This window comes from Equus quagga, chromosome 1, assembly GCF_021613505.1.
Source record: "Equus quagga isolate Etosha38 chromosome 1, UCLA_HA_Equagga_1.0, whole genome shotgun sequence".
NCBI lineage: Eukaryota > Metazoa > Chordata > Mammalia > Perissodactyla > Equidae > Equus > Equus quagga.
The window spans coordinates 75,709,336-75,718,963 of record NC_060267.1 but is presented as its reverse complement, the minus strand read 5'-3'; the positions used below and the strand labels follow the sequence as shown (position 1 = coordinate 75,718,963).

General features: G+C 45.8%; 1 pseudogene; it reads right to left on the bottom strand.

Moving 5' to 3' along the window:
- Positions 1-3,241: 3,241 nt before the first annotated feature.
- Positions 3,242-9,628, bottom strand: part of LOC124247309 (calicin-like) — a 38,471-nt pseudogene continuing 32,084 nt past the window's right edge.

The following is a 9,628-nucleotide window of genomic DNA, read 5'->3' as shown; positions in this document are numbered from 1 at the left end:
GGGGAGAAATCCCAACACAAACTCAGAGAAAGGAAAAACGTATCCACGATGAGGACAGAATATACAAATATTGGGGCCTTCCAGTTGAATGAGTTGGAGACCTGGCCAAGTGCCCTGGAGAGCCATTCTTTAAGACTATCAGAAAGGATTCAGAATCAGGAATTAGGCAGTTCTTTTCTTGCTGATCTGCCTATAATGGATGTGATCATGGAGGACTGTCCTCATGATTGATTCACGTAGCTCCTCTGAATCTATAAATTCAACAGCATTTATTGTGTCTAATGTGTGTCAGGCACCATGTTATGAACTAGAGATATGTGACCTGACCTTGAGGACATCTATAGTTCAGCAGGGGAAGATGTGGAAACAAGGACAATAAAGTGTTGTAGATGCTGTGATGGTGTGAAGTGTGTAGAAGGTATGGTGGCGAGGGGTGGGGGCAGAGGAGGGAGTGGTCAGTTCTACTGGGAATAGAGTTTCTGGAAGTTCTGCATAGAGGATGTGATGCTTAAACTTTGCCTGTGGGAGGCATTGAGAAAAGAGCAGACTTTGAAGCCAGTATCCTCAGTCCAACTGTAAAGCCTGGTTTTCTATCTGTGTCTCCCTGGGCAAGGGAACCTCTGAGCCTGCTTCCAGATCTGTGACAGGATTATAGTAGTAATCTCATAGTGTCGTGGTGAAGATCATCTTAGTAATATATATATTTAACATTGTCATTAAGGAACAGTGAATTCCTGGTGGATGAGGATGAGCAGATCCTCTGGTTGAAGGGACTCATTCGCTTCAATCTTGTGCCTGAAAACCACGTGTTCTCGGAGCTGTCCACGGTGCTGATCTCACCGGGGCTCCACACTCATTATCTTGGGAAGGTCTGCAGGGCGCTCTGCCTGGGTCATTCTGCTGGGTTCTGGGCTGTTTGCCTCCATCTCAGCCAGAAACCTTGGCTGCAACAAGTTTGTTGACTCCGCCTCCTCCCTTCCCATTCCCTGCCTGCCAGTCGCCCTTCTGTGAGCCTTGTGGAAGAAGGGCTGCTTCACAACCATCATGATGGCATGGGGGTTCTCAGCATCCATTCTCATGGGCCTGCAGAGGTAGAATGGGCAACTTGATGGGTTTTTTCATGTCCTCAGCTGTCTGATAGGACTTCCAGGGTATAATTCTAAACTTCCGCAGGGATAACTCACCACTCCCCCAAAGCCTAGGAAGTGTTTAGCTCCTTCTACAGCAGTGGTCTTGAGTGGTGGCGATTTTGTCCCCCAGGTGATTTGCCAAAGTCTAGAGATGTTTTTGGTGGCCACAACTCCTCATTTGTCCCCGTACAAGATGCCCCGTTATAAGAAGAACCAGAAGGAGGTTCCTTCCAGAAATGATTTTCTCAAGTCGTTGCAATTTGGAGATGAAAACTTCTACCACATGGGTTTCAGAGTGGTGTGACAAGGACAGGCCAACCTAGTTGTGCTAAGAGGGAGCAAGAACATATCACAGGAATATTTTAAATTACCTTTCTTACAACCATCTTTTCATGACCCTCTATCATATCACTCCTGAGTGTGAGGAAACGGACCTCTTCACTCCGCCTGTAGGGAAGGGAGTGAGAAGCAGCTAACACCCCCCAGGAAAAGGTGCTCCTATAGGAGTGAACATAGGAAGCATCCCTCTTTCTCCTACAGTCTCACTTGCTTGACGCCAGCAAGAAGCTTATAGCACTCTTCAGAGGACTCTTCAATAGAGAATTAAAAGAGAATCCGGTATAAGCAGTAACTGGAGCAAAGGCAATGAGAAGAGAGCTAGAAACCAGACCAAACACAAAGGAAAGAGGAAAGTGGGGCGTGAATGGTGACCCACAGCAGGACCAAAGGGTGGTACTCATCCCCACTCTGGACATGAGATGTTTAAGGCACATATAGTGGTGGATCAATACTGCATACTGCAAACTAGAGAAGTGGTCTACCTGGGAGAAAATGATTTCCTACTTACTCACTACAGGGGTAGACCTCAGGACGGATGCCACAGAGGAGATTCAGGCTCTGGAGGGAGATGGAGGAGACAACTTCCAGCCCAGAACATCTGTCGTTCTCTGACTTGGCCCCAGTGCACGGGGCTGTGAGCCCTTAGGCATCTCTCACGGTGTTTCTCTGTCTCCTGCCAGGTAAAGCTGGCTATCTTCTTGGTAAGCTGCCAGCTATCCATTTTGGGAAACCAGGGAAGGATCCAGAACTGGGCTCTGAGATACTGGACTTAAGAGCAGACTTCCTAGTTACAATCTAGTAAGGAGCACATAGTCCCCTGGACACTGGCCTGCCTAAAATTATCAAAATGTTCTGTTTATAACATTTAGTCTGTGAGACTGCAGTTGTAGGCAAGTGTGCATACTTTTGTCCACGTGTTCATATACACACATGCATTTGCTACACATATTTCCTTACATTCATAGAGACATCTTAACGAATATCTCCATGTGCAAATGGAAGTTGACCTTTTGCACATAGACTGAAGTCACGGTGCTCCTCTGCTTCTCAGAGTAAGCCCACTGGTACGTAGGGAGACTCTGTTCGTATATTTTGCCGTAAGCCAACTGGCTGTTGGTCAGTGGACCCTTCGGGCTGTCTTGCAGACAAGTCTCCAAGATAGCCATTCTCAGATTGAAGTGGAGGAGGCCACTGCTGCCTGGCACTCCATGGACAGGGCAGAGGCCATAACTGCCTCTTTCGGTCCTGGGACAGGCATCAGTGACCACCAGGCTCCCACACAGGGCAGTCAAAATGAAAACTTACCAAGGACCTAGCTCTATTCCAGCACTGTTACCAACCACATGGTGGTCTTTCCCTTTTGTAAAACCTCCATGCCTTTGCTCCAGGAGTTTTCCTTCCTTGAATGCCTGTCTACAGTCAGTGTTTAGACCTAGCTTCAGAAACAGGATGCTGCTGCATCCAGGGAGCTTTCCATTGCCCCTACCTTCCCTTCTCCCAAGTTTGAATTTGTCACTACTTTCCCATACCTTCTCTATTCCATTGTTTCTATCTTGGTGCATTGTAATATATTCGTGTGCATGCCTGCCTCTCCAGACTCAGACGATAGCATGGGAAACATGGTACATATCCATCTTTGCATTTGCACCATCTAGTGTGGTGCCATTATAAGTCCCAGTGTCCCATTGACCTGAAATGGTCCCTCATCCTTTGGCAGTTAATGCCCCTGTGATTGGAACATGGGGAGAATACATATCCTTCCTCTGATTAAGTCAGGTGAACATGTAATCAGTGCCAAGCACCGTGCTAGGCTCTGGGGCTATAAAGGTACGTACAGCACATTTCCTATCTGCTAAGATGTCATAGTCTAGGGAGAAATACAGAACTTTATATATATAGTTCCAATGAGGTGGGGTACAGAGTAAGGGTGCAGAAGTTGCATGAATCTGGGCCTGAGAGTGACAATGCGGGTGCTGTTGCTCACAGTGCAGTCCTGTTCCTGGTGCCTGGCACACTGAGTGACTTGGGCAGCACCAGCCGGGTCGGGGCAGAGAAGCTGTGCCAACCAGAAAGGCGATGTGGCTTCCCAGTGAGCTGCCAAAACCCCCTAGGGTTCGTGACTTCACTGCTTTGCCAGAATGAAATGCCTCAGTGGGGACATAACTGTTCCCATGGGAGTCAGGAAGGCCGTTCTTGTCCCAGCCCAGCACCCAGCCAAGTAACTGAGAGACCTTGGCCCACAAGTTGTCATTCATGGCACACTGCCAAGCTGTCTTCAGCCCTGAAATCTGGTCAGTGGTGACACCAGAGAGGTAGCAACCAGCAGAGGTGGCACTAAATGCTGCTGCCTCATAGGGCATCTCTGAGAGCTTCAACCACAGGTTTTCCTGGATAACATACACAAACACTCCATCATTAACTTGCCATGGGCCTTCCTACTACCTAGGATGATCACTGAATCAAGCAGGGCCTCTTTCCACTGGTAGCTCAGCAGGCTGGATGGTCTCTCCTGCTTTCCTTCCACAAGGACATTCTCCATCAAGGTTGCATGGGCTGAGTTGTCAGAGCTGGCAAACATCAGCAACTTGTTGGAGATGGCATTGAAACTGATGTAATGGAAGAACTTCATGAAATACTTCTCCTGCTCATCCTTCTGAAAGTACACTCAAATGATGAGTGTACTGAGATCCTGGTCCTTGTTGAGCACATGCAAATCTTCATCTTGAAACAGGCAGCTGAACATGACAGGTGGACAAGAAATGAAGCCCTCAGGCTGCATAGACCCCTCAGGACTGGCCCAGTAGTGGAAGTTGTCACAAATGCCAGAGTAGGCCAAGTCTGATACCTCTGAGCTCAAACATCTCAGCCCAGATGAGGTAGTGCAAACAGTTGACAGGGCTAGTGGACTTAATCAGGAAGCCATTGCAGTGGATTTGAAGGCCTGTTGTGTTGAAACACTGGGCCCCATGAAGGAGGTTCTCCACATTCTGCTCCGAGATCATCACCTTGCCGCTGTACAAGTAGCCCAGTAGCTCGTCCACCATAGCCAGACTCAGGTAGTTGGAGTCAAAGGTAGTAAAGAGCTCATTGGTGGTCTTCACATCATCACTGGAGATGAGGCCCTTCACTACTGGAGAGGCAGCAGCCAGCACATTGCGATGTGCAAAAAGACATGGTGGTCCACAGTTAGGGCCATGTCCCAGTACCTTTTGGACTTCTTCTCTTTGGGGTTTCAATTTCTGCAGCAAAAAGCTGTCACAGTTTTTCTCAGTGAATTCCCATTTCCTGTTGCTTCCTGCTGGCTGAGATAGATCAGCAGCCAGTTGTAGAGAAAAGACTTTCTTACACCATTGGGATTCAGACTGATGGTTGTTTGCAGATGATGGAGGAGTAGAGGCTGAGAGAGAGGGTGATGTCATAGAGTCAATGAGGTCATCACAATGCAGGTCCCCCTGAGAGCTTTCTCATAGGCTCAGGGCCTCTCTTGCCTCTGATGGCTCCAATCTGCCCAGGCCAGGTACCCTATCAGGACCTGGTGCACAGGGTTCAGAGCTCAGGAGGACACTCAGAGATGGGTTGAGACTCCCACCTGGGGCTTTCAAACCTCAGTTCAAGGCTGTTTCTGGAATGTCAGAGCCAGTTTGGGCAGGGGGTGGTGAAGGCAGGGATAAGGGCAGGCTGAGGGAAGGAAGGAGATTATCAGATCATCTAGAAGTATCCTCCCATCGTACAGGAGGGAAAGTGAGGTCCAGTGAAGAGAACGGACTTACCCAACATCACACTGCCAGTTGGAGTAGAACAGGGCTGGAACCCAAGCTTTCTGTAACTTAGTACTCTCTCCACCCTTCCAGGAAGCTCCTCACTCCTCAGCTTTCCCTAGTCTCTGATTCTCAGGCCTGGAAGTACCTTTCTCTGCTCCTGACCATCAGAGAAGAAAGGCTCTGTCCTTTGGCTTCTGAGCTTTGTCACCACAGATAACCACTCTTCTTTAAAGCAGAGGGCGAAGCGCAGGCCACTCACTGGAGCAGGGATGCTGGAGTTAGCCACTCCCTGGGGGATGGGAGGGCCTCTAAAGCCTTGATTATTTTTCCAAGTCTCTAGTTGTAAAACATTGGGGGCGTTGGTGGGTCAGCTCTCTCCATCAAGTATGGACTTGGCCAAATTGCTCAGACTCTCTAAACCTCAGTTTCCTCACGTGTGAGATGTGAATAATAGTACCTGCTTCAAAGATTGTTAAGAGTTTAAATGAGAAAATGATCAAAGATTGTTAGCACAGTGTTTGGCTCATAGCAAACAATCAATAAGCACTAGCTGCCATTTTGTTGTTAGTGCCATCGAATGGATTCTGACTCCTAGGAACCCTGCGTACAACAGAGCAGAACCCTGTGTGGTCTTTTTGTGCCATCCTCTCACCCTCCAGCACTGCATCAGACAAAGCTCCACTGCTATTCACAGGGATTTCATGGCCAATTCTTTTCAGAAGTGAGTGGCCAGGTCCTTCTTCCTAGTCCATCTTAGTCTAGATCTCTGCTGAAACCTGCTGGTATTTGAAATCTGGTGGCATAGCTTTCAGCATCACAGCAACACACAGCCTGCACGGTATGACAAGCAGATGAGTGGTGTGTTCCCTGAGCAGGAAAGAACCCCGGGTGAGAGGTGGGGAGAGCTGCCAATTCTTAACCACAGAGCCACTAGGGCTGGCAGAGTTGTTTTGTGAGGTGTTTTTTGCTTAACATGAACACTGTATATTACTTTCTGCAACCTTTTTTCCACCACTTTCAGTTCATTTCTGAAAGAATGCTCAAGAATCCAGGATAGATGCTTTGATTCTTCTCAGAGTTATTTATATTTTACCTCTGTGGTTCTCAAAATATGCCCCTACCCCCTGCTGTATTAGCATCTCCTAGGAATTTGCTTAAAATGCAGAATACAGGCCCCACCCTAGTGAGGTGAATCAAAAGCTCAGAAGGTGGGGCCCAGCAAAGCCCCTTTTAACCAGTCCTTCACACGACTGTCATGCAGGCTGAAGTCTGAGAGCCACTACTCCACCTCTGGCTACTCAAAACTACTTCACCATCACTTGTACTCTTGCTAGAAATCTGCATTTTAACAAGAACCAGGGGACACATTAGTAAATTAAAGTTTGAGAAGCGCTGCTCTACCTCAGAGTCATAGACATAACCCCAATTCCTATTTCCTGCACCCACTCATACACAGGGTATCTATGAGTGGTTTCTGGGGAGGGGGAGAGGGGAGGCCAACAGAAAGAGCAGTGGCTTTTAATCTCTTTGAATTTGAATCTATCACTCCCATGGATAAAACATCAGCACTGCATGCCCTAGTTAGGCAGAGCATATTAGCAGTGCCATCTTTTGTTCATGACACAGCACATAACTACCAGTAAACCACCCTGGAAATTTACTGCTCTTAGGTATCAGTGTTATTTCACAAGTTTTCGTTTGTCTTTTAAAATACGTGAATTTCAATTTTAACCCCAGGCATAACAAACTTACATAAGACTACCTAACCTTTGTTTGTATCACTAATATTGTAGTGGGAATCTATCATTTTAAAGCAAACCAAGGGGATACACCTTTTCTGTTCTAACACGGGTACCTTTGCCTGACAAGAGATTTCACACATTCAGGTATACGGGGTGACTATTCAGGATCAAGACTGGTTTGGCTTGAACAAGGGAGACCTGATTTATGGCCTGTCAGGCATGCATTGTACATCTGCTCTGACTATTAAAGGAAAGAATGCACTCTCTTAAGATGAAAATACACAGTTCCCCTCCTATGCCCTAGTGGTAATGCCCTATTGGTAAGGACCATGCTAGTCCCTTTCCTGACATCACGGTCATGTTTACCTGCTAATTTGCAGCTGAATACCTCATTGAAACTTTCAAAATGTATCCTGGGTGTCTGATGTATATTGTTTGTTCTAAAAAGACATAAGAGTGTACTGGAAAGCACACTTCTCTGGAACACTTTCTAAGACCTTCCTGGGTTACAAAGCTCACTCTGACTCAAGTAAAACTCACCTTATTTCTCTTATGTACAAAATGCTTATTGGTTATTTTGCCTCAACACACTTAACAAGTGCATGTCCCCTCAGCCTCCATACCGTAGCTTTCACCTCCATGCAGCATGTGGAGAGGGGAAATGTCCCCAGAATTCCAACATTAACTTCCTGGGGCCTCCCTCAAAGGCTCAGAAACTTTCTCTCAAAGGCTGCACACTAAGGCCCCTGCCTCAACCCCTTTCTTTGCTCTTCTCTCATTTTCCTCTGTTGAGTCCCAAGTCCGTCCTGAGTCAAACATGAACACGTTGACTTTCTCAGGAAATGTGCCAGGTGAACTACATACACCTTTGTGCCTGAGAATCCTCCGGTCTCCCTGCCCCATCTGACCTGACTCAGCCTAATACTACCAGCTGCTTTTTAAGGCAGTTCCAGTTTCACTTCTGGTTCCTCCCAGGCTGTGGTCCCACCCCAATGCAACACAGCCCCCTCTCTCCAGGCTTTGCTAGCCCAGGAAGTAGCATGGCCAATTCTGTGGGGCTCATACCCAGTTTGACTTGCCTCTCTCTCATCTTAAAGCAATCTTGGAATCAAAATTTCTAAAGCCCTTTTTCAACTTGAGAACTTTCCTTCCATAGAACCAAAGGCTTTTTTCTTCCCACCCGGAAGCAAAGACTTTTAATCAAGCCTTAAAATAAATTTGGGCCTTGGGTTTTTAATTAATTAGTATCAGGAAAAATGAAATAACTGACCTATCAAATAATTTTATTTTGAAAGGAAACGTGTCGACATCTCAAATGTGCTATAGAAAGATCTAGGTATGGTAAAACTGTTACAAGCTTTTAATTAATACTGGCCCTGATATCAGTTCCCCTACATTAAGCCCAGCATATATGGGGTTAAAAGCAAAAGCCTCATCTCCTCTCCCTGTTTCCTTAGTTACATTCATATGTAAATATCTATTTGACCTTTGACTCCCCAAGCTTTACAACCAAATAGAAGTCACAAATTGTTAAAGCCCAGGTGGTTTCATGCGGGGCTCACTCTAAAGTTTGGGCTAATCATGGGTCCTCAAAGTTTATTACAGGGAAACTGATGCCAGAGCAGTGCACAGACAGAAAACCCCCAACAGACGAAGTGAGTGAGTCATCGATCATGACAGGCTCAGAATACACAGTGCTTGACCCCTCCCAGTGGTGGCAGGTGGAAGCTGTGACCAGATACAATCACTATGCTAAGGCACAAATCCATGCTGTCAAGCAGTATGAAAAAATATATTAAATATCAAGGTCAAAAGGAAAATGACAAGGACCCAGAAATCAATCCTGAAGGCACAGAAATTTATCATCTAAATGACAGAGAATTCAAAATAGCTGTTATAAAAAACATCAACAGTGATAAGAAAATACAGATAGATCAATGAAATCAGGAACTTCTTCACAAAAGAGATTGAAAATATAAAGAAGAACCAATCAGAAATGTTGGAGATGAAAAGCATAATGGGTGAGATAAAGAAAAATCTGGACTCCCTGAACAATAGCACTGATATTATAGAGGAATGAATCAGCATCCTCGAGGATAGAAATATAAAAATCCTTCAGATGGAAGGAGAGAGAACTAGGACTAAAAAGAAATGAAGAGATTTTCTGAGAAATATCCTACTCAAATAGGAAATATAAGGATTATAGTTATTCCAGAGGGAGAAGGAGAACAGAGCAGAAAGCTTGTTCAAAGCAATAACAGCTGAGAACTTCCCAAACCTGGGAAAGGAGCTGGAAATACAAGTGAAAGAAGCCATTAGATTTCCTAATGATATAGATGTAATAAGACCTTATCCAAGGTATACAGTAGTAGAACTGGCAAAACTCAAAGACAAAACAAAGTTACTAAGGGCAGCAAGACAGAAGAAAATTACTTACAAAGGAACCCCTATCAGGCTTTCAGTGGATTTCTCAGCAGAAAACTTACAGGCTAGGAGAGAGTGGAATGTAAATTCAAAATACTGAGAGACAAAAAATTTCAGCCAAGAATATTCTATCCAGTGAAAATATCCTGCAGATGTGATGGAGAAATGAAAACTTTCCCAGATAAACAGAAGCTAAGGGAATTCATTGCTACAAGAACCCCCCCCCCCCCCC